Genomic DNA, 26044 nt, shown 5'->3' on the forward strand with positions numbered 1-26044 from the left:
ATACGCTCAATATGTGTTAGCTATCCACTAACACGAAAGCTTCATGAGGCCAGGAACTTGGTTTTGTTCCCTGCTGCATCCTCAGGGCCCAGGACCATGCCCAGCACAGAGGAGGCCCTCAGTATGTGTGGGTGATGAAGACTTGATTTCAGACGCTGGACACTTTGACTCAGGAAGCTGCTTTGATTAAGTTGTGCATGCCCTTATGAGACTTGGTATCAATTTTTTTACTTCTAGGCTCACTTCATTTAAAAGAAAAAGTCCCCCAAACCATCTCATAAAAGTGTTTAAGATTTAAGGCATAATAACTATACCCCTGGAAGTGTAGTATATTTTATAAATATATGTTTATAAACACTTCATTAGAAAGGCTTCATTGTGAAACCATTTATTTATGAAGATTTTAAACAACAGAGTCTTCACCATAAATACAGTAATCCTTTAATCACCCCTAACCCACCATGTCATTATATAGTCCTTACTTGGTATGGTTTTTCATTATGTGTTATACTTACGACTTTTGGGATACCATGGTTTTATACATTTATACTTATTTTCCAGGCATAGAAATTTCTTCCAGCTATTTTGTTGTATTTATAAAGTTAAATCATAAAGAGCATCTTGAAGGGAATTTTGTTATTATTTTTTTATGTATAGAAGGAAGAAATAAATATCTGTACCTACACTGTCAGGGAATAAAAATATCAAGCATCACTCGGTAATTTTGTACATGTGTTCTCTGTTATGCTGCATAATGCAGCACACTTCTAAATGCTGTGCAAGAAGTTTCTCCATTTTTGAAAATTAAAGAGATGTTAGGCAATTTCACTTGAAAGATCATATTATTTAGTTATCTTCTTCTTCATCTTATTCCATTCACATAAGTGAATTTTCAGATATCTGATTATTTCTTAAAGCATGAAAACCAGCCATTTTGAATGGAAATTTTTTTTTTTTACTCTTTTTTTTTTTTATTGGTTTATAACATTGTAAAAATTTCAGGTGTACATCATTGTACTTCTATTTCTGCATGGACTACATCATGTTCACCACCAAAATACTAATTACAACCCATCACCACACACATGTACCGAATTATCCCTTTCACCATCCTCCCTCCCCCCTTCCCCTCTGGTAACCACCAATCCAATCTCGGTCCCTATGTGTTTGTTTATTGTTGTTATTATCTACTACTTAATGAAGGAAATCATACGGTATTTGACCTTCTCCCTCTGACTTATTTCACTTTGCATTATACCCTCAATGTCCATCCATGTTGTCACAAATGCCTGGATTTCATCGTTTCTTATGGCTGAGTAGTATTCCATTGTGTATATATACCACATCTTCTTTATCCATTCGTCCCTTGATGGGCACTTAGGTTGCTTCCCAAGTATTGGCTATTGTGAATAATGCTGCAATGAACACAGGGGTGCATGTACCTTTGCAAATTGGTGTTTTCAAGTTCTTTGGATAAATACCCAACAGTGGAATAGCTGGATCATATGGTAGTTCTATCCTTGATTTTTTGAGGAATCTCCATACTGTTTTCCATAGTGGCTGCACCAGTTTGTACTCCCACCAGCAGTGTATGAGAGTTCCCTTTTCTCCACATCCTCTCCAACACATATTGTTTCCTGTCTTGTTAATTATAGCCATTCTGACGGGCGTGAGGTGATATCTCATTGTAGTTTTGATTTGCATTTCCCTGATAGTTAGTGATTTTGAACATCTTTTCATGTGCCTGTTGGCCATCTGTATATCTTCTTTGGAGAAATGTCTGTTCAGGTCTTTTGCCCATTTTTTAATTGGGTTGGTAGTTTTTTTGTTGTTGAGATGCGTGAGTTCTTTATATATTTTGGAGATTAAGCCCTTATCAGATGTATGGTTTGCAAATATCTTCTCCCAATTGTTAGGTTGTCTTTTCGTTTTGTTGATGGTTTCCTTTGCTGTGCAGAAGCTTTTTAGTTTGATGTAGTCCCATTTGTTTATTTTTTCTATTGTTTCTCTTGCCCGGTCAGATGTGGTGTTTGAAAAGATGTTGCTAAGACCGATGTGGAAGAGTGTACTGCCTATGTTTTCTTCTAGAAGTTTCATAGTTTCAGGTCTTACATTCACGTCTTTGATCCATTTGGAGTTAATTTTTGTGCATGGTGTAAGGTAAGGGTCTACTTTCATTTTTTTGCATATGGCTATCCAGTTTTCCCAACACGATTTGTTGAAGAGACTTTCTTTTCCCCATTGTATGTTCTTGGCTCCTTTGTCAAAGATTAGCTGTCCATAGATGTGTGGGTTTATTTCTGGGCTTTCGATTCTATTCCATTGATCTGTGTGTCTGTTTTTGTGCCAGTACCATGCTGTTTTGGTTACTATAGCTTTGTAGTATATTTTGAAATCAGGGAGTGTGATACCTCCAGCTTTGTTCTTTTTTCTCAGGATTCCTTTAGCTATTCGGGGTCTTTTGTTGCTCCATATAAATTTTAGGATTCTTTGTTCTATTTCTGTGAAAAATGTTGTTGGAACTTTGATAGGGATTGCATTGAATCTATAGATGGCTTTAGGAAGTATGGACATCTTAACTATGTTAATTCTTCCAATCCAAGAGCACGGAATATCTTTCCATTTCTTTGTGTCTTCTTCAATTTCTTTCAGAAATGTTTTATAGTTTTTGGTGTACAGATCTTTCACCTCTTTGGTTAAGTTTATTCCTAGGTATTTTATTCTTTTTGTTGCAATCGTAAATGGGATGGTATTCTTAATTTCTCTTTCTGCTACTTCGTTGTTAGTGTACAGAAATGCAACTGATTTTTGTATGTTGATTTTGTATCCTGCAAATGTCAAATGCTGTTTTTTAATAAAAAGAATATGATATACCTAAATAAAATTTTTATTATGCTGGTTCATTATTATAGATATAAGCTGTAATATTATAGCAATAGTGTAATGTACTCAGGTGTATAATGACATTTGCCATTAAGCACTATAACTTCATAGAAATTTTGGTAATATTAACAATTAGCTTTTAAAAATTATAAAGGTTGTACATGATCATGAAAATAAGAAATTAGACTCTAAAAAACATAGAGAAACATTAAGATCATTTGAAAGTCTGCCATTCAGAGATAGCCAATGTTCACATTTTGGTATGCGTATATTTTTCTAGTTATTCTAGTTTTTAGTCATAAATACAAACACTCGTGTACATACCATTTATATATATATTTAAACAATATTTATTTAAACAATATTTAAACAATAATTGGGCCACACTGTTTTGTAAGCATTTTTTTAAACCTAATCACATAGCATGGATATCTTTCTTGTCAGTGTATACAGATTTACCTCATCATTTTTGATGATTGACTTATATTCCACTACGTACTTCTACCACAGTGTATTTAATCAGTTTTCTATGATGGATATTTGAGTTGTTTCTAATTTTTTTGGTTGTTATGAATAAAGTGGCAATGAATATCTTTGTGCATAAATTTTTGCATTGATCTCTTATTTTTTTGTTTAGAATAAATTAGTGGAATTGCTGCCTCTAAGGTTATGCACATTCTAAGACTTTTGATACATATTCCCCAATTGCCCCTGAAGAAGACTCCAGTTTACTCCTAAATGAGTTCTTTTAGTTCTTTAGTTTTCTTTAAAAAGTATGGTTCTTTACTTTATGATACTAAAAAAAGGTTTTATCTTCTTTTTATAATTTAGGTCTTCCTTGATTTTCAGATATCCATTCTCACTGGGTCCTTAATTTACAGAGTTGCCAGGTTCAGTCTAAGAGTCTCCATGATGAAGTAAAAAGAGAATATATTTTGTGACAGCTGTTTGAGTCACAGATATTCTTTTTCATTTATTTCTGGCTCCATGACTGTGCTTTGAATGTTTGAGATTATTGGAAATCTGACCTTTTTAGTAAATGGAATCATTTTAGTAATAAGGTATCAAAAAGCTGTGGGGGTTATCTAAAGTGTTATCTATAAGAGTTTGTACAATTCTCTTTAAATTCTGAAATCAAAATGTCTTTTGAATTAAAAAAACATAAAATGATTTTAGAATTGGGTTGTGGAATCAAACAAAATGTTGAAATGCTACCTTCTTCAAAGATTGGAAAGTACTTCCCAGACAAGAGCTGTTTGTTAGGGGAAAACAGTTAGCTGGAAAAATCATATAGTTCATCTGAGAATAAATGCATTTTGATGGAAAAATGCCATTCTTTATCTCATCTAGCTGCTTGACAATTGTAGTCTATAGTTCTATGGAATATAAAATTGTGCCAATGAGAAATCTAAATGTCCTAAATTTGAGGCCTAACTTGAGGGTGAATATAAGAATTAGTGCGTTTGTTTTTTCTGTTGACACCAGGAAGAGTAAATGGCATTTTCTGATGTAATATTGTCAGAAAAACATTTTTGTTATTTGTTAGTTAAAATTTTAGAATTCTACTCTGAAGATTTGATAATGCACGAGCACACATGAAGTTTCTTCAAAATTTCCTGGTTAATAGAGTTGTAAGCAATGCTAATTGAAACAAAATATCGTGAGAAATAAGATGTTAATGTGTACAGAAAGACTAATTTTAAGAGTGTGTTGCAAATTGGGACGGCAATGATTAAGTAATTAAATAATAGCATTTAAACATTGGCTTTGGTCATTGTGAATTGGGCCTTGTCCTCAATCTGTGTCTCCTCCTCAGATTCTAGTTTTTGATGACCAGGAAACCTTCGCTGGAGACTTAGCCTGGCACGTCAGTCGTTATTAGAAGAGTTTTGGTATCATCACACAAGTCTTCTCACCCTCCCTTTCTCCCTCCTGCCTTCCCTTCCTGTGCCTATTTGATTTGCACTTTTTTTTTTTTTTTGGGTGGTGATAGTGGTGGTGGTGGGGGAGGGGAATGCACCAATCAGAATTTTAGAACAGAATCTTGAGAGTAAAAATGTAAAATTAGGCTTTTTTTGCTCCAGATATTTTGCCAGGTGATATATGCCACTGTTCTTTTCTTAGTCCTCATATTTTATTTGAAAAGATTTATTCTAAAAAAAAAAATGTATTTTTCTTCAAATCTGTTGTTAAAACATAGTCTTGGGCACTAACTGATAGCTAAGATTCCTAAAAAATGTCCGTTAAAGCTAGGAGTTCTGAAAAGTTTTTTTTTAATATTTAGCAGATGAGACATTTTACACCTTGCCTCATGGCTTTATTTCAGATAGGGGTGGTCTGAAACAACAGGTTTTTTTTTTTCTTGTTGGGACTCTCATCTCCCTTTGCTTTTTGAAAATGACGGGAAGACATACGAGGGCAAGGAAATGCGTCTGTATAAAGCTTCTGCTACACAGAATCTCATATTGAGGAATCTCGTAACGCCTTTCTCCTTGACTCAGCTGAACACAATCATGAATTATGCCCTGTGGGAATGATCTAGGATCAGTGATTTGAGGCAACACTAAGTAAGATCTGATAGGAATTCTTTAAAAACTAGGCATGATTCATAAAGTCTTTTTTCCAGCTTTGTTTTTATCATTTCTTCCTTTATTTATTTATAAGAAGGACTAATTAGGAGGAAAATAAAATCATAACAGAGTCGGTATCACAGAAGGTTGAAGAGGTTATGCAACTTTACCAGAAAGTAATAGGATTGGCCATAGAACAGATGAGATCCTTCCTCCTGTAGACACAAATTACCCACGTAGCAGGAATTCTCATTGTTTTATCCAATTGTTATCTTTTTCTCATGGAACGCAACATTGTCCTTTCTTGTGAAAGATGAATATGGATTATCATCCTTGTGGTGCTGGAAGTGCTGCTGGAGTTCTATCCTAGAATAACTATTTTTTGTGAACCCTTGGCCCTTAATTCTGACACATCAGCTTCTCATCTGTAACATGGAGATGGTGGTACCTGCTCTGCTGCATCTTGGGGTGATTGTGAGGATCACACAACATGTGTGAGAGAACTTTGAAAATTAAGCAACACTGATAGATATTTTTTGAATTGTTTTCCTTTAAATATTTGGCATATACATGTTCCTTGATCAGGTGTAAGCTTGCTTAGCTTTCGATTTCAGGTTGGGATTTTTGCCCTTCTAAAAGACAAGCAAGTAAATTGGATTATAGGGAAGTTGGCAACCATGAATCTGTGCAATTTTCTGCATGTCATTGAGTTTGCTGGAAACATCATGTTGAACAGAATGGGAATTACTTTCCTAATAGCATAAAATAATTCCGTTTGCTGGGAGAAGAGGCGAGCAACGTAGTTTTGGAGAAAGCCTATGTGGAGAGTCAGGACGCCTGGATTGAAGTCCTGGCTCTTAAGTGAACCACCTTGGCAGGTCACTCAACAGCGCTGAGCCTCCGTTTCCTCATCTTTAAATGGAGACAGTGAAGCCTGTCTTGCTTTTGAAAGCTCCCAGGATTGTGGGGCGATCAGATGAGATAATGTGTATGCGAGGGTGCTTCTTACATTATAAAATGCTAAATTAATATAAGCTATGTTGGACTGAACTGCAAACAGGCCTGGGGTCAGGAAAAGTGACCTAAATATATTGAGGAACATTTTAGTGTTTTGACTCTTGGAGGTTTTTGACTGATGACCTGTTTGATATGAGTTTCATTTTAGTAGCAACATGCTTAATCAAAAGAATAAAATGTTTCACAACTTTAGTGTTTCCTTACAGTTCAGAATAAAACCATTGCTAACTCTTTGGTGAATGCCTACCATATACTAGTATTTGAGTAATTATTATACAAAGCAATTCAAGCATTACTGTTGTTTTCATATTTTCTTTTAACTCATTTTGTTGCCTTTATTTATACCAATAAAAATTTTTTTTTGGACTTCAAATTTCAACTCTGAAATGGTGACAATATTTGCCTGTATTTGAAATGTTTGAGGTACACTTAGTAAAAAAGAAAAGCAAAATCACAAAACGTATGAAAGTACAGAGCAGTTTTTTTTTTTTGGTTATAACTTTCACTTCTAGGTAGCTCAAAGTAGAAAAGCTGCTGAATGAGATGAACATAATTTCTTTATCATTAATGTTAAGAGGCAAAAAACTAAATCCCTAACTTGACCTTTTCTTTCTCTTTTTTTTTTTTTTAATATTTGAAGCCTCTTTAACTATAACTCTACTAGATAATACCTTTTCATGCTTATTATTGAGAGACTGAAGTCTGTGAGCACTTGAACTTTCAAGTGTTACATCAGAATTGCTATTCATTTTAGCTGCTTGGACAAAAAAACAGTGTTTGATGGACTGCCTAGGTGAAGACCTGGAAAAGGAAGGGTTATCTACAAATTGAGTGAGTTTATTATGGCTTAGTGATTTGCTGATTGATTTCATTTGCTGTCAGTTAAGGCTCTCTTAATGTCAGTTTTCTTTGCATAATGCCTTGAAATAAAGACTGATGAAGTTCTTCAGATTGATGCTGCTTATATAAACTGACCCTGATTTGCCCTATTCTACATGACAATTTAAGTGACAGCAGTTAGAGGAAAATACAGCAATGAATATGCAACTTAAGGATTAGGGGAAATGCAGTAAATCATTCAGTCTAAAACTAGGTACAAAAGAAATTTCTTGTATAATTCCATGGATGCCTTAAGTTTTATTAAACAGACTATTATTACTCTCAAGAGTGAGTGTATGTGTGTGTCCATGTGTGTGTGGAGAGAGAGAGAGAAAGAGAGAGAGAGTTGAATTGAAAAAGAAAACTAAAAGTGATCCTAAATCTTTTCAAATTAAAGTCTTCCTCTCCCCACTTTCAGAACCACAGTTTAAAAAATATTTTATTTGAGGTTGCATAAGTGCTGTACATTAAGTAACCAATGAAATGTAGGATGGGTAATTTTGAAGCTTTAAATGCTTTTCAGTTTCAGAGCCTTCTAGTAATGGTTGTAGTAGCTTTTATTTTTTTAATCTCAATGGCCAAAATTCTCATAGAGCTGACTAAAAAGAAGTATAACTTTTTGGGGAAAGACTAACAAGAAGTGACTCAATAAAGAAAACATGAAATAGTAATATCTTAATTTCTTTTCTGAGTGAATGCTATTTAAGTCACCCTCAGCAAGTAGATTTTCTCTGTGGAGGATATGGCATTGCTTCAGTGTTGCAGGGCAATATTTTGTCTGGAGTATATTTTATATTGCATATTAATAAAAATGAATCTGACTTGGTATAAATTCATTAGGATTAAAATGAGAGCATAGAAAACCAAGCAATAAGTGGAGGGTTAGGTTCTGTTCATGTGGTAGGGGTTAGCAAATTGACATTGAAGAAGCCTAAGTGATATCTGTGACATATTTAAAAGGGGCATGAGTTTTATATTTGCCAATAAAGCTGAAAAAAATCCTCAGACCTTAGATCTTTGGTTGAATGATTATCTGGTAGAATGATTTACCCATAAAATTTAAAGTCTAAAAGAAGAAACTCCATGTTTTTAATCTTTCTACAGTAGAGAAGGAAATTATCATTAAATTAAAACATGCAGTTTAACCTTGTACATTTATTAAATTATGTCATAGGACAAAATAGAAAAGAAATCTCTATGAGACACTTAGCACAGGGTCTTATGCAAAGCCCTCAGCAGACAGCAGCTGTGAAGATTATTATTGAAACTCTGTATGAGTTAAGGAATGTTATGATTCTTTATCAAGTGAAAAGAGATTCTTTGAAAGTTTTGAGTGTCTCATGTTATCACCAAGTATTTAATTACTGCAAATTAAGAGGTTAAATGATTTCTTGTTAGCATTGACTGGTAGGTAGCAACAAAATGCTCAAAAAAACTGGTGACTCAGAGGCAAAACCTGACCTGACCTAATTTTGTGGCAAAACCTGAGAAGAACTGACAGGAAGCTTTTTATAGTCTCAGTTTATCCCCTCAATGTGATTATTCAAATGTTTTGGGGTACAATGTGTTTGATTAAAGTATGCTTCCCCAGATCCTGGTGAGAGTGTTACTCAGTATATGGTATATGCCCCATATTTCCAAAATCTGAAAAATCCTGAGCTCCAAAGCACATCTGTCCCAAGGTTTCAAATATGGGATTGTGAGAACTATGTGAGCATCATAACACAGGTTCCACACAAATAACGCATATTATTGCTTTGGTGCAAGCTTTTGTTTTTCTTATAGTGAGGCACGTTCAGTCTGTGGGATGGTATTCTGGAGTGAAATTTAATATCTAGTATCTCTTGCTTTTTGTTTTGAGTCATAGAGGAATTGTGTAGTAGTTTGTGCCACCCGAAAACTCACAGAGACTTCAAATTGTGTTATATGCTAATCAGATATGGCTCTAATAGGCTTTATTTTGCTTGTATCTAATACCTGTTTGCAAACTAAAGGCACTTTTCTGTTTCGTGTGACATGTCCTTGAGGCATTCTTTTGGGGCCCCTTCCACTTTATGTTCTGAAAGCAGAATGGATGAAATTCCTTGTCACATAACCTGCTTATCTTTTCTTACCTATCCTTCCAGTTTGTTCCCGCTGGTTTAGATCATGCAGACTCTTAAAGGATCTGAAGAAGCCGGCTCTTCTGGCATCCAGTCAATTGCTCTAGGTAAAGAGAGCAAGGGCTCTGGGGAGTCCAGGGCCCTGGTTGTTTGTATCCCTGCCTCCTGGTAATCCATAGGACGTTTAGGAACCAGAATAGCCTTTGCTTCAGAGTTTCCCACTTATTCTAGTGGGAAAATGGAAATATCATTTGAGAGTATTTAGAAACCAATGTGAACCAGGAAATTAACTTATAAAAAATAAAATGGCCAGCTCTCTTGATCATATAGATTTGGCTATGGCTAACATCATTCAGTGATGAACTGAGCACCTGCCAAGTGCAAGGTTTTGTGCTGTGCTCTGGGATACAAAGTTGACTCAGAAATCCTTCTGAGGGGAATATGAAATTTCAGAGTGATATGAGATGGAAAGCATAATTGCCGTAGGAGAGGCATAGATAAAGTACCATAGCCTGCCCACTAGAGAAGAATGAAATTCGTTCTTGCTGGGAAGATTGGGAGAGGCTTCATAGAGGAGGCGGCATTTGAGTGGGCCCTGAAGGTTATGTCGCTAAAAATCCCCTTTCATATAAAATGTTATTGTCAGGAAATACAGAAGGGAAATATCTGGAGTTGGAATCTCAGCCACCAGGAGCTCTGCAGCAGTGAAATCTATGGGATGGCCTCATCTGCAAACGGAGTTGAATTAAATGATTAGTAAGATTCATTTCAGCTACTGAAGCTCCGTGATATTGTGAATAAATGATGATCTCAGTGGGATTTCATGGCAGTCTTATTTCTTCCTTCATAGTGTACAAAAAGTAAATTCATTGATTTAGTTGAGTATCAGAAAGCACCTTAGAACCAGTTGGTCCTTAAAACAATATAGTAACAATATTTTTTCAAAGATATAGTTTAACATACTTCAGTGATTTTTGTTATAGAATAGAGATTGTAGGGATTATTGAAGTAGATGATAGCCCTGACTGAAGCATGTAGATTCCCAAACCAATTTGATATGTCAGAATCTGAATAGAATCATGGTATTAAAATAATTAACTCTTAATAAAGGCATGAAATATTTTCTCTCTTTACTGATTTGCTTTTCTTAGGTATATTAGAAATTGTTCATGTTGGATTTAATTAAACCACAAACAAGTGCATCCAATTCTTATAATTCCAGCTAAGTGGCTTTTTAGCATCTTTTTCCAAATTAATGTAAAGATGCCAATTGTGGATGTTCTTTCTTGAGATTCTTAAGCTAACAGTTTTATGTGAATAGAGGAAAAGAAGCACTCAGCATTGTGTGTTTGTCTTCACTCTGTTTCAGTAGCTTAGATCAACTGCACTTTCTGAAAGTTGCTTGTTTTGAGATAATGGACTGAGCAGTTTTTCTTTAGTAGTGAACAACTATCTCTCAGCCCCATAAGCCATTTATTCCTATACCTTTTGTCTTTGTATTAACACCACTCCTTTAAGAAAATTTGCATACTGAACCCCCAAAAGATCAAAATTAGGATGTCTTTGGTACACTATCAAATTTGGCTAAAGCAGTTGGATCTTTGTAGGTTGATTAGGGAACAAATGGGAAGTTCTAGTTATCACTTTGTTCAGTCTCCAAAAAGTGTAAATCAGAAAGACATTATTGGAATATCATTTGTTAAGTCTCAAATAACTTTTGAAGAGGATAAATAGGCACTCTCAACATAGTCCACATTATTACTGAAATTGGAAGTCTCACTAACTCTAAAATGAAGAACCATACCAATTTTACCTGTTGTTAATTTCGTCAAGCTGAACACGTGTGCATGGAACTCCTGCTCTGTGTCCAGCCCTGTGCTTGACGGATGATTGAGATGGCAGAGGATGAATGCGCATTCTGGTAACAGGAGTTGAAAAAACCTCAAATGTTACAGTTCCTAATGCAAGAGGAACAAAACCAGCGCTCATATGGGAACCGTCAAGTGCCATGAGTGTGCTATGAGCCTTTGTGGGGTGTGAAGATTGGGAAAGGGCCTGAATGTGCCTCTAAACCTTGTTTTACATCCTCCTCTTCAAAAAACATTTTTTTTTGAAACAGGAAGAGGCATTCGGCTTTTTTTGAGGAGACAATTTACTTTATTAGTGTTTTATCCACTCAGTTTCAATATGAAATTTAAAAATATATTATTTTCCCAACTTAAAAAATGTGAATCAGAACTTACCATTCCTGTCTTCATACATAGCTACATTCCTGTCTTTGCTTAAACATCACCTCACAGAAGCCTTCTCTCATCACTAAAATGGCCCCCCTCCTCCCTTCACACTTGACAGCCCTGACCCTGCTTTATTTTCCTTCATGGCGCACGACCTAATGTACTTGTTTATTTTCTGTCTCTCACTCGAATGTAAGATCCATGAGGGCAGGGCTTTGTCTTCGTTACCACTGTGTCTTCAGCACTTAGCACATAATAGGTGCTCAGTAATGTTTGTTGTATACATTAATGAATGAACTGAGGTTTTCTCTAGTGTGGCCTTTTAAAGAGGCAGAACCGTGTGCCTGAATTAGGAAAAGAGCAAGGAATTTGGAATCAGATGGACCGCTGATTTCCAGTTGTGCCATTTATTAGCGATGTGTCCTTAAGAACGTTATTTATGGACTCTGAGCTTCCGTAGCTTTATACATAAAGTTGTGCTAAATAATTCCTATTTTTGCAAGGACAGTGTAAAAATTAAAGATTACGCATGTTGCCACAGAAAACAGACTATGCTCAGATTTGCATATACTTTATTTAGTGTATCTAGAAAATGCCTTTCTTTGGGGTGAGGAATCTAAATCACCCTGCACAGGTGTATCTATTATTTGATAAGAATTAGAGAATAGTCAAAGTAACTGTGATCTCCAAGGAGTGTACTCTTAGATGTCAAAAGTTCAAACATTTCTGCATATCAGTGCCAAATGCTATGGTTTCGGCCTTTGGACAAAGCTAGACGGCCTGAATTCCAGCTCACACCATTACAATGGAATCAAAAAAATTCACCTATCACTCATACCGTGCGAAGTCTTGTCTATATGTCAATAGAATATCCATTGTAAAACTCCCAATGATGTTAAGACATGGTAGGCACTTAAGAAATGGTAACTATAATAATATATCTTTTTCTGATGGAGAGCTAAAGTAATGAGGTTAAACTTCTTCATGGTTTCCTATGACCCACAATTCTGTGTTACTCACTAATGAAACCCATCTCACTTTATTAGGCCTTGGGTTTTTTTTTTTTTTTTTTTTTGGTGAGGGAGATTGGTTCTGAGCTAACATCTGTGCCCCTCTTCCTCTATTTTGTGTATGGGATGCTGCCACACATGGCTTGATGAGCGGCACATTGGTCCGCACCCAGAATTTGAACCTGCGAACCCCAGGCCGCCGAAGCGGAGCGTGTGAACTTAACTGCTACATCACCGGGCTGGCCCTATTAGGTCTTGTTTTGCAACACATTAGTAAACCCAGTCTGATTCTATAATTTACCTATATGATGAGCATTTTGTGTATTACTTAAATTTTAGGACCCTAAAGCAAGGCAATTTATTATTATTATTTTTACTATTATTATTATTATTGATCTAGCAGTATCTTCTGAGAAACTCATTCCTCTTAGAATTTTTCTAAGATCACTGTTGCTTTTTCATATCCATATGCAGTAGTTTCCAAGAGGAACTTTTTTTTTCAGTCTCTGATTGTTTTGATGATTCCTTTTCCGTATCCTTATAGGAAACCAACATGTCATTTCTTATCCCTTTGGTTTTTCTTTATAGTAACCTTTAGCATAATAAGAGCAGTAATCACTATCAATCTAGAAGCTGCACTTAGCTTCAAGATTGGCTTTGATTCAATTCTGGTTGGAAATACCATATTTGAAAAAGAATTGGTCTTGCTTTTGGCACATTTAAGTTGTATATGCCAAGGTTGAGTGGAGGCCAGAAGAAAGTTTAGAGTCTAAACATGATGCAAAGAAAACATCATTTAAAAAAAATCTGTTGCAGAAGTATTCTGCAACTTGGTGGAATATGGTTTCCCATGAGACTCTTTCTCATACCTGAAAAGCTACTATATTTACATCCTTCAAAGTTGTGCCAGTAAAAATTTTGAGTGATGGGATAAATCAAGTCCAGGGCCATTTCAAATGGCAAAAAGAGGAAAATGAGCTGATTCTTTTTTTGTTATATAAAATAACACCAGCAAAAACCTACCTGAACTATATGCAACATTGCGTTGTCAGTTTATACTATTTTGTCTTCAGTTGTGCTTGACTAAGGACGTTGTGCATTTGCAATAAATTTTTTCTTCTAATAATCTAACACATTGATTGTCCGTATCATTGTCACCATCACCACTAAAGACTATTTCTGTATCTGTGTGCACATTGCATTTAGTATCTAGTTACATATGGTTCTAACCATGCCCTGTATTAAATAAATATGAGTACACAATCTTAAGTGGACAGCAGTGGCCCAGACCAGTCTCTAAAGGAAACATAGTAATTCTAGTACACGCACACAAACTACTAGGATATGTAGGGTCAAAAGTGGGCTGTCCAGGAATGGGAAAACATCTCGTATGAGAGAGGGGAAAAAAATGTAGTTCACCAACATCCTAGTTTCTACATAAAAGAAAGATCATTTTTCCTGCCCAGGAAATTTTCCAGATTTGGCAAGATAAAAGCCTTCCCCAATCTTAGTAGGTAAAATGGAAATGAAATATGATTTCTTGGAGTCCCGTTCCTCTATACATATATCCAGTATACACGGATTTCCTTCAGAGTGAGAATTTATGAGTCAGATGAGCTAATCCTGTGTGGGTAGGATTTGGGATATCACTATCTTGGTATTTTTCTTGAAAGTTCTTTACTGATGATATCAGATCTTGAAGTCAGGCTGCTGAGAGATGCATGACAAATTGTCATTTTACATATATAAGTCAAACACACTAGAAGTTGTTTTCTAAGTTTTCTCTTTTTCAAAATAATCTTCTATTCCGTGGATAATGGAAGATTTCCTCTAATTTGTAAGCTTAGTTTACTTTTTTCTCATTAAAATTATCTTATAACCTTCTTTCAAATTACATTTTTCTAGAATCAAAAGATGTTTTGGGAGAAATGTATATTTATTTGATATATTTGGTTAGAATAGAGATTCATTAATATGTTACAACTGTTTATTGAACCCATTGGACAGAATGAAGTCCCTAACAAAATATCATCTGAAGTTCTTTTACTTGAAATAAATATTTATTTCCATTACGTAAGCAAAAATTGGTAGCTCAGCATCAATGTAGTATAATAGTTATTAATGAGTTTGAGATCTTTGAAAATCCTGGTTTCATAGCAAAATTCAAGAGGGCTTTGTTTGCTTTTTACCTTTTTCAGTCAATAGAGGAGAGAATGTGGATTAAATTGACGTTTATATGAATGTTGTGATAGACTAGATGTGTAATTTTATGTAACTTGGAAAGCCTAGATTAATTCTACTGATTTCACTGAGAAACTTTGTATGATAAACATCCAAAAACAAACAAACCAAAAAACACTAATCCAAAGCAAACTGGAAAACCTGCAGCACATGGAATGAGCGTAGGCTTTGGAGTTGAACAGATGTGGATTTGAATCCCAGTTCATTCTTTATTAGCTAGGTGCCCTTGGGTAAGGTACTTAGCATCACTGAGCCTTAGTTTCTTATTCTATAAAATAGAGATAATATGAGTCTTACAGAGTTATTGCTGGAATTAGCAAAATATGTAAAGCTCGTAATGTGGTGTCTGACACCTAGTAACAGTTGTTATTAGAACTGGGGTCCAGGCAAGCCTTGGAGAATGGGAACTACAGAGGAAGTGAGAACACCTATGGGCAAAGATTTGGTGAAACCTAGGCTTTATTGACTCCCATACATTCCAACTCATTTGGTGATTCCTAGTGGCAGAGTGTGGGGTTCACCTCTCTCATTTTGGGGTGGATGTGGATTGACTTTGAGCGGAGAGTTGAGCTGAGTGCATATGCCCCTCAGATTGCATTGACTCCTTTGAGGCTACAGGCTGTGCTATGGCCCCAGAATATCTGGCATTGCCGTGACAGTCAGTGAGCAAATATAGACAGGTGTTTGACATTCTCTCAGGTTGAGTGTGATAAGCAAAATGCTAGGTTGTTTTATTCAAGTATCTGAATAAAAGAGTCTTTAGGAGTTAGGGGTAGAAGATTGGTTAGTCTAGTCCAAACCTTTGCCAGAAAAATAGGTATTGTTTAAAATAAAAAAGTTTTATTCTCCCTTTGTTTCTAAAATGTATGTAGATATGTATATATATAAATTTGTATATATCCCCCATTTTAGTTAAATGCTAGCATTTAACTACACACACACCCACACCCACACACACTCACATATATACACATACAAGAAAAGCAAAGTATAAATATGTATACTTTCTTTTTTATTTTGAAATAATTACAGTCATGCACCACGTAATGACTTTTCTGTCAATGATGGACTGCATTTACGACAGTGGTCCAGTAAGCTTAGTACCATATAGCCTAGGTGTGTAGTAGGCTGTACCATCTAGGTTTGTGTAAGTACACTCTATGATGATCACATGATAAAATCGCCTAATGATGCATTTCTCAGAATGTATCCCTGTTGGTAAGTGACGCATGACTGCATAGATTCACAAGAAGTTGCAAAAATAGTACAGAGAGCTCCCCTTGTACCCTTCACCCAGTTTCCCCCAACGTTACATCTTAAATAACTTTAGGACAATATCAAAACCAGAAAATTGACATTGGTACAATGTATATGTATAGTTCTATGACATTTTATCACATGTGTATATTTGTGTAACAACACTACAATCAAGATACAAGGTATTACATCACCACAAAGATCTCCCTCAGCTAACCACTTTATAGACATATCAACTCCTCCCCAAAAATCACCCCTAGCCCTTGGTAACCACTAAATGTTTTCTGTCTCTATAATTTTGTCATTTCAAAAATGATATATAAATGCAATCCTACAGAATGTGATCTTTTGAGATTGACTTTTTTCCATTCCAATATAATGCCCTTGAGATCCATCCAAGTTATTGTGTGTATCACTAGTTTGTTCCTTTATATTGCTATTTATGTTTCTTTATATTGATGACAGTTGCAGGACATTTTGGTTTTGGTTTTTGGCTATTACATATAAAGCTGCTATGAACATTCAGGTAGGGATTTTTGCGTGGACGTAAGTTTTCATTTCTCTAGGATAAATGCTCAGGAGTGTGATTGGGCCATATGTAAGTGTATGCTTACTTTTTTAAGAAACTGCCAAACTGTTTTCCAGAGTGGCTGTACCATTTTTTATCCTCACCAGGATGTAAAAGAGATCCAGTTTCTCTGCTTCCTCACCAGCTTTTGATATTGACATAATTTTTTCTTTTAGCCATTCTAATAGATGTGTAATAATATCTCACTCTGGTTTTTTCATTCCCTAATGGCTAGTGATTTTGAAAATCTTTTTATGTGCTTATTTGCGATTTGTATATTCTCTTTGGTAAAATGTGTCTTAGTATCTTTTGCTCATTTTCTAATTGGATCATTTGTATTTTTACTATTGAGTTTTGAGATTTTTTTTAATGTATTCTAAAAACCAGTTCTTTATCAGATATGTGGTTCGCAAATATTTTCCTGTTTGTAGCTTGTCTTTTAATCTTTATAACAGGATATTTTGCAGAGCAAAAGTTTTTAATTTTAATGAAGTTAAATTTATTGATTTTTTTCTTTTATGGATATCATGTCTAAGAACTCTTCACCAAGCCCTAGATGCCAAAGATTTTCTCTGATATTTTCTTCTAAAAGTTTCATAGTTTTATGTTTTACATTTAAATCTATGATCAATTTTGAGTTAATTTTTGTATAAGTTGTGTGGTTTAGGTTGTGGTAATAATAATTACAAGATGACCCCCAAGATCCTTCCCCCTGATGTACACTCACTGTGTCATTAATCCCCTCTCCTTGAGATTGAGTGGGACCAGTAAATATGAGGTTATCCTGAATGGGACTGACCTAATCAGATGAGCCCTTTAAAAGAAGGTGAAGTGTTGAAGACATGCTCTTCTGCTGGCCTGGAAGAAAAGCAAACAGCCATGTTAAGAGATGAGGGGTCCATTTAGCAAGGACCTGAGGGCGATCTTTAGCAGCTGAGAGTGGCCCTGGCTGATAGAAAATGGAGACCTCCATTCTATGACCATAGGGAACTAAATTCTGCCAAAAACTTGAATGAGCTTAGAAGAGGACCCTGAGTCTCAGGTGAGATTGCAACTCTGGTTGACACCTTGATGTCAGCCTGGTGAGAGTGTGAGCAGAGGACCCAGTGAACCCATGCTAGACCGATGGAAACTATGAAATACTGAACTTGTGTTGTTTTAGGTCATTAAGTTTTTGGTAATCTGTTATGCAGCAATATAGATGTTATCCCATCATGGGGTGCTACTTTTGTGCTTATGTGGATGAGGATTCTGATTGTTGGAGCTTACCTCTGGGTGTGAGGGCAAGAAATGGGACATACATGCTGCCAGCACAGTGGGTTGGTAGATTGTCGTCTGGATAGGGAGGCTTCCTGACCCCTACTCTGCCTTTCTGACTCTAGAGTCCTCACTCACTGTTTTGGTCTCTGGGGACAAACACAGCTGCCACCCTCCTCGTCACCAGGAGGGGAAGAGCTACTAGCTCAGTTGCTTCCCTTCAAGCCCTCAGTTAGTCACCAGATGATACAGAGGACTGTTCTCCAAACTTGTTTATCGCTCACTTTTATTTTTGAGCCAGCATCCCCAATATATGTAAATTTATTCCTTTAAAAATTATATACATGTGTTATTGTTAAATAAGCTCTATAACGTAAAACATTAAAAAATAGAAATTTTTAAAGGATATGATTTTAAAAAGAAAGATTAAAAAGTTAACATAAAAACTATGAAGATGATAAAAAGATCAGTGATTGCTGGGGATTGGGGAGGGGGAAGGAATGAATAGACAGAGCACAGAGAATTTTTAGCGCAGTGAAACTATTCTGTATGATAGTCTAATTGTGGATACATGTCATTATACGTTTCTCAAAACCCGTAGAATATACAGCGCCAAGAGTCCTAATCTGTGGATTTGGGGTGATGATGTCTCCATATAGGTTCGTTGATTGTAACAAACGTACCACTATGGTGTAGGATGCTGATAGTGAGGGAGGCTTTGAATAAGTAAGGGCAGGGATTATATGGGCACTTTCTGTACTTCCCACTCAATTTTTCTGCAAACCTAAAACTGCTCTAAAAAATAAAGTTTATTAAAAGAACTAAACACAAAATAAAATCTGTATATGGAAGTTCCCCAATTTTTTCCCATTTTAACTCACTTTGGAGACTGAATACATCCCATGGGTATGCAAGAAAATACATGCTCCTTTTATTTATAGAGTAAGAAATAACATTTTTATTCTTTGGTATGGATTGGCACTGGTGTCTTCAGTTGGTCCATTTTTTAGACATTAATGTTTCTTATAAAGTATGTGAAGGGAAAAGTGGAAGGATTTCCCAATGCAGAGAGGCTGAGAGTGTCATCCTCACTCATTTATTTACTTTCTTTGTATTTCAACATGAACTGTTATATACCCTGTATGGTTAAGTAATTTATGGATTAAATTGTCTTTCATAGTGTAATCTTTATGATAGTTTACAATGAGGTAAGAGGTGGTCTTTAAATCTTCTACATAATGTTTGAAAGAGTTCTATGGAGAAAGCATTATGAAAATAGTTGTTTGGAAATATTTCCAGAATTATAGACTTTTTTTCTAAAAATGATCCAAATCTATAAAAATTTATATATGTACACATGAAAAGTTCAGAAGCATAATTTCCTAACCAAACAGTGTGTTTTGAACCTCTGTTAAAATATAAAATATGTTTAATATAAAATGTATTTGTTAAAAATATAAAAACAAGGTGTGTATTAGTTTAAAGAGCAATTGATTAATTCAGAGACGTTGGAAATTTTATAGCCAAAATTTCAATTAAAACTTTTGTTTAATTGATAGACAAGATTGAAACATGAGTGTTGTGATTTAATAGACACAGCCAATGGTGTACTTCTGCCATTTGCATCTTACCTGTTGAACCATGTGTCGTGGGAGTGACGAGAATGGTGACTCAGAATTAGACTTCCAAATTGCTGTATCACAAAAGTTATACCACAAGATTTTAAAAATTTTAAAGCACATACCATCATATTTCTTTGACTAAAAATCATTAATAATAACTGTTTGTTGAGAGTAAAAGGTGTCAGGGCTATTGATAAAGCAAGATTAAGCCCTTCCCCCACTTCTCATAGCTGTTTATGCTTAGTGTCAAGCCCACCTGTGGTTGGTCGCGCCTTTGTAGAAGTGTTCTCTTGCTTGTGTTTTGGATAGAGTTTCTCTAAAATTTTGTTTCTGGTCTCTTCTACTTTCTCTTTCTTATTGATTCCTCAGAATTCTTGTCAGCTGATATCAGTCTTAGCAGTTTTATGCATGCACACACACATACACACGTGCACACACACTCAATTCCATGTGGCAAAGCAAGGAGGTGGATGGTAGTCTGCCATCCTGATACGTCTTTCCTACACAACCTTGTACAGGAATGTCATGGTGAAACAAATATTTGTAGACAGGGCCAGAAACCAAACATCCAGACTAAAGAGTCCAATTCCAGATCTTAGACTGGATCTTAATTGAGAACACAGTTGCTATTTGTAGACTACTAGTAACAGGCCCTTTAACTCTCATTCTCTGCCATATCCCTACATTTATAAAATATTGGAATGAAAGTAAGCTAATAAATGAGCAACTTTACCAGAGTAACATTTTGATAATGAAGAAAATAATTTTCCTTTAATTCCAGGTACCAACAAACAAAATTTGATACTAGAGACTACAAGCGTGTTATTATTGTAAGACTTCCTTCCTTAGGAACGGCATCATATATAGTTAACTTTTATTATCAATGGGAAGTTGTTAGGAAGTAAATATTCATTAGCCTCTAAAATTTTTTATGCTTGAAAGGATTTTAATATATTCAATATTCAACATGAATAGAATATCCCGTATTTAAAATACTTATGTCTGATAATAGCTCTCAGAAATATTGATTCTTTCTTTTATGAGTTAAAATAGTAATTTTCCTAATTTGATGTCATTATCATTATTATAGCTAACATTTATCTGAGTATTTACTATGTGCCAGATAGTTAAGGTCTTTTCATGTATTAATACTCATTTAATCCCCACAAAATCTTTTATAAAGTAGGAATCATTATCTTCATTTTATGGGAATTTATTATATTTCACATATTTGGTAAATCTGGTATAACTATTTTACAAGGTATATTTACTTTATATATATATATATAGAAATGAGGTATTTCTATAATTATATAATTTAAAGTGGAATGTCAGAGGTTTTTGCTTCCCAGTTACTTACCCAAAAATGTAATGAAAGATTTACTGTTTTGGCATCTAGGCCTTGTAACATTTTTCACTAATTTCTCCTTCTTCTAACACGAGATTTCTGAGGCTCCTATTTTCCCTGAAGTCCAACTTTAAGTTAGTCTCAGCTACATAATAATATGTAAATAACAAATTATATAAACAATATTCTGGTCCTCAAGTGACAGCCACCTGTTTGTATCTCAGAATTTTTTATTTTCTAAAACACTTAGACTTTTCTTTAGAATGGGGCATTTTACTTGTTTGGATTCTCTCATTTTGTTATGTTGATGATAAACGCTATAGATGATCTCTAAAACAAAAGGCTATTCTTGTCCAGAAACTGTCTTTTGTTCTGTTTCTCCTGTAACCAGGTAAGCTGCACTGAGCTACATATCCCACTGCATAGTGAAAATCCCCAGGGCCAGAGATGAAGTGGGATAACTTCTCAAATGCTGGACATGCTGTACACAGTATCATGCTGTTCTGTCATTGTTTCCTAATGTAGGAAGATGTGATGTTTTAATATGAGAGAGAAGTGTGTTGTGAGGGTTACCTTAGGAGATTGATATAGACGCTCACTCCCTCCGCCTACTACCCCCTCAGTTGATTCACACTGTCATTTCCCTTTCTTCTACCAACTTGCCACCTTTCTTTACATTAAAGAGTTGGATTTTTCACTAGCATCCTTTATTACGTAGTTTGAATCACTTTTTAATACTGGAAGTTAACATTCTTTATTCCTCAAAAGATCTGTGGCTTCTTTGAATAACTGTGATTTCACTGACGCTCCTCCATACCTTCAGCTCTGAAGGAGGTTTTCATTTTAGAAGAGTATGGTGTATTTTATGCATATTAATACCATGAAACATGCTTTCTGTATTTATCACTGTATCTTGCTGCTCTGAAAAAATATAATGTACAGTAAGTGTTATAAAAAACTGCTTTCATCTCTCAAATGAAATACTGCTTTAAAGATTTTAAATGCTTAATATTCTAAATCATAAGCAAAAAATAGATTATTATTATATTCTTTTTAGTATTATAAAAAAGTAATATGTGGTTTCTTTTAATACTGCACTGAATATTAGAAATTTAGTTATTAAAAGTAGATCAAGGAGCCAAAATAATTATGACTTTGTTCCATCCAACATATAAAACTTCAGATGTAACTTTTCAAAACAGTTTTTGTTTTGTTTTGTTTTATTTTTTAAAAAATGGTTTGAAGGAATATCATTTAATTATTTTTTCCTTTTAGAATATCACATATGTAAGAATTTGTGAATTACGTTTCTCCAAATTTAGGAAATAGGGTAACTTTTAAAATGTTGAACCTTTTTATCCTTAAATATTAGAGGCCAATTCTATTGTGACTTACAGTGAAATAATAATCCAGGATCCTATTACTGATAGAAGGGTACTTTTTTTAATTCAGTAAGCATTTATGCATGTTTTCATGCCTTTTATACAGTTGAGGTCCATATACAACAAGAACGTGTGTATACGAACCCCCTATCACCGATTGTCTCATCAAGATCTTAGTGGAGAATTTAAAAATAGAACAATAGTAACACCACAATGAAATTCAGTAGTGTATCATTTTTAGAGGACTTTCTTATATTAGATGCAATGTAGTTGAAGGGTTAAGAAAATTGGCTTTGCTTCAGATTTTTAATTATCTGAGCCTTACAACAGTTTTGGAAGTAGGCAAGAAAATGACTCTCTTTCCCATTTCATGGAGGGAGGAGATGGAGGCGCAGAGAGATGACGTGGCATTGCCCGACAACATAAAGCTGAGTAGGTGGCAGAGTGGGGACCAGATAAAAATAGGATTTGTGGTCCCTGGACCACTGTTTCTATGGAGGCGATGAATGAATTCGTAAGAGTGGAGACAGGCTTGGCATAGGAAGAGACCGATATGATTTTATAGTCTCTGATTTTTACATACTTTTGAAACCCAGGGAAATATTTTGTGTTAGAATTATCTATAAGCTTACCTTGAAATGACTCAAAGTAAGGCAGGTTTTGGACATGTGAGATGTTCCAAATATGAGGTCATACCGTGCTCATTTAGTGTTAGGTAACAGAATCACTTCTGTGTGAACAGCTATGCTTTTGCTTCTTTTTTTTTGACTTAAAGTATGGTTAATAATTTATTCATTAGAATGTTAAGATTATATTTTCCCAAATATCTTCCTTCTTTCCTGTAAGGTATTTTATGCCAACATATGGCTTCAACTTGTGGGGTTTTTTATCTTTTTCAGTTTTTCGTTCATTTACTCAGTCAGTCAGTCATTCAAACAAGTGCTCACTGTGGGCTGCTATCATCCCTGAAGAAACAGAGATGATTAGGCATAGTATCTGGCCTACGGAGCTCCTCAATCTAGTAAAGATAAACATGTGAACTAATATATTTCCCCTAAAGCAATAAATTCCGTAGCAGAAGCAAGCATGAGGGACCCACAGGGAACCAGAGTAGAAGTTAACACTGCCTTTGGGCTCAAAAAGAGGCTTCTTGAAAGAGATGGTGTCTGAGTTGGATTTTTTAGGGCAAATAGAAATTTGTTAGGCAAAAAGGTGTGAATGTTCTTACACTAACCTACAAATAACTAACCTGCTTCTGTGTCTCAGACATTATGTATGTTGTTTCTCACTCTTTGTTCACCAAATTATTATTTCATATCCATTCAGAATTGTTCAAATATCTAGTTTCTCAAAGCTTTCCCAAATCGGACTCTTCAGATTGAATATAATTTGGAAATTCTCAGACTGTCTACCATTGTACTAAGTTGTGGCTGTGATTAGAACAATTATTTTCTTGTAAATAATATAACACTATTATATGACAAATACATATTTGAATATGTCTTTGAAGTGTTTGATTTTATTTTGCTATATTTGAAGTATTTGGAAAGACTTCTTTAAAAAGGTCTAATAGTATTTTTGGACTTAAAAGTCCTAGCCAGAGCAATCAGGCAAGAGAAAGAAATAAAAGGGATCCAAATTGGAAAGGAAGAAGTGAAACTGTCACTATTTGCAGATGACATGATTTTATATATAGAAAACCCTAAAGAATCCACCAGAAAACTTTTAGAAGTAATAAACGAATATGGTAAAGTTGCAGGATACAAAATCAACATACAAAAATCAGTTGCATTTCTGTACACTAACAACGAAGTAGCAGAAAGAGAAATTAAGAATACCATCCCATTTACGATTGCAACAAAAAGAATAAAATATCTAGGAATAAACTTAACCAAAGAGGTGAAAGATCTGTACACCAAAAACTATAAAACATTTCTGAAAGAAATGGAAGAAGACACAAAGAAATGGAAAGATATTCCATGCTCTTGGATTGGAAGAATTAACATAGTTAAGATGTCCGTACTTCCTAAAGCCATCTATAGATTCAATGCAATCCCTATCAAAGTGCCAACAACATTTTTCACAGAAATTGAACAAAGAATCCTAAAATTTATATGGAACAACAAAAGACCCCGAATAGCTAAAGGAATCCTGAGAAAAAAGAACAAAGCTGGAGGTATCACACTCCCTGATTTCAAAATATACTACAAAGCTATGGTAACCAAAACAGCATGGTACTGGCACAAAAACAGACACACAGATCAATGGAATAGAATCGAAAGCCCAGAAATAAACCCACACATCTATGGACAGCTAATCTTTGACAAAGGAGCCAAGAACATACAATGGAGAAAAGAAAGTCTCTTCAACAAATCGTGTTGGGAAAACTGGATAGCCACATGCAAAAAAATGAAAGTAGACCCTTACCTTATACCATACACAAAAATTAACTCCAAATGGATTAAAGACTTGACTGTAAGACCGGAAACTGTGAAACTTCTAGAAGAAAACAGGCAGTACGCTCTTCAACATCGGTCTTAGCAACATCTTTTCAAACACCACGTCTGACCGGGCAAGAGAAACAATAGAAAAAATAAACAAATGGGACTACATCAAACTAAAAAGCTTCTGCACAGCAAAGGAAACCATCAACAAAACGAAAAGACAACCTAACAATTGGGAGAAGATATTTGCAAACCATACATCTGATAAGGGCTTAATCTCCAGAATATATAAAGAACTCACGCATCTCACCAACAAAAAAACTACCAACCCAATTAAAAAATGGGCAAAAGACCTGAACAGACATTTCTCCAAAGAAGATATACAGATGGCCAACAGGCACATGAAAAGATGTTCAAAATCACCATCAGGGAAATGCAAATCAAAACTACAATGAGATATCACCTGACGCCCGTCAGAATGGCTATAATTAATAAGACAGGAAACAACATGTGTTGGAGAGGATGTGGAGAGAAGGGAACTCTCATATACTGCTGGTGGGAGTGCAAACTGGTGCAGCCACTATGGATAACAGTATGGAGATTCCTCAAAAAATCAAGGCTAGAACTACCATATGATCCAGCTATTCCACTGTTGGGTATTTATCCAAAGAACTTGAAAACACCAATTTGTAAAGGTACATGCACCCCTGTGTTCATTGCAGCATTATTCACAATAGCCAAGACTTGGGAAGCAACCTAAGTGCCCATCAAGGGACGAATGGATAAAGAAGATGTGGTATATATACACAATGGAATACTACTCAGCCATAAGAAACGATGAAATCCAGGCATTTGTGACAACATGGATGGACATTGAGGGTATAATGCAAAGTGAAATAAGTCAGAGGGAGAAGGTCAAATACCGTATGATTTCCTTCATTAAGTAGTAGATAATAACAACAATAAACAAACACATAGGGACCGAGATTGGATTGGTGGTTACCAGAGGGGAAGGGGGGAGGGAGGAGGGTGAAAGGGATAATTCGGTACATGTGTGTGGTAATAGGTTGTAATTAGTATTTTGGTGGTGAACATGATGTAATCTATGCAGAAATAGAAGTACAATGATGTACACTTGAAATTTTTACAATGTTATAAACCAATGTTACTGCAATAAACAAAAAATTAAAAAAAATAAAAAAATAAAAAGGTCTAATAGTATCTTTGGAC

The 26044-nt window shown here is 35.1% G+C and overlaps 1 protein-coding gene across 3 annotated transcripts in view; it reads left to right on the top strand.

Annotated features, from left to right (window-relative positions):
* CCDC171 (coiled-coil domain containing 171) overlaps window positions 1-26044 on the top strand; it is a 300588-nt gene that overhangs the window by 231940 nt on the left and 42604 nt on the right. The gene's annotated exons all lie outside the window — the stretch shown is intronic.

The sequence above is a fragment of the Diceros bicornis genome, chromosome 22 (genome assembly GCF_020826845.1).
Source record: "Diceros bicornis minor isolate mBicDic1 chromosome 22, mDicBic1.mat.cur, whole genome shotgun sequence".
NCBI lineage: Eukaryota > Metazoa > Chordata > Mammalia > Perissodactyla > Rhinocerotidae > Diceros > Diceros bicornis.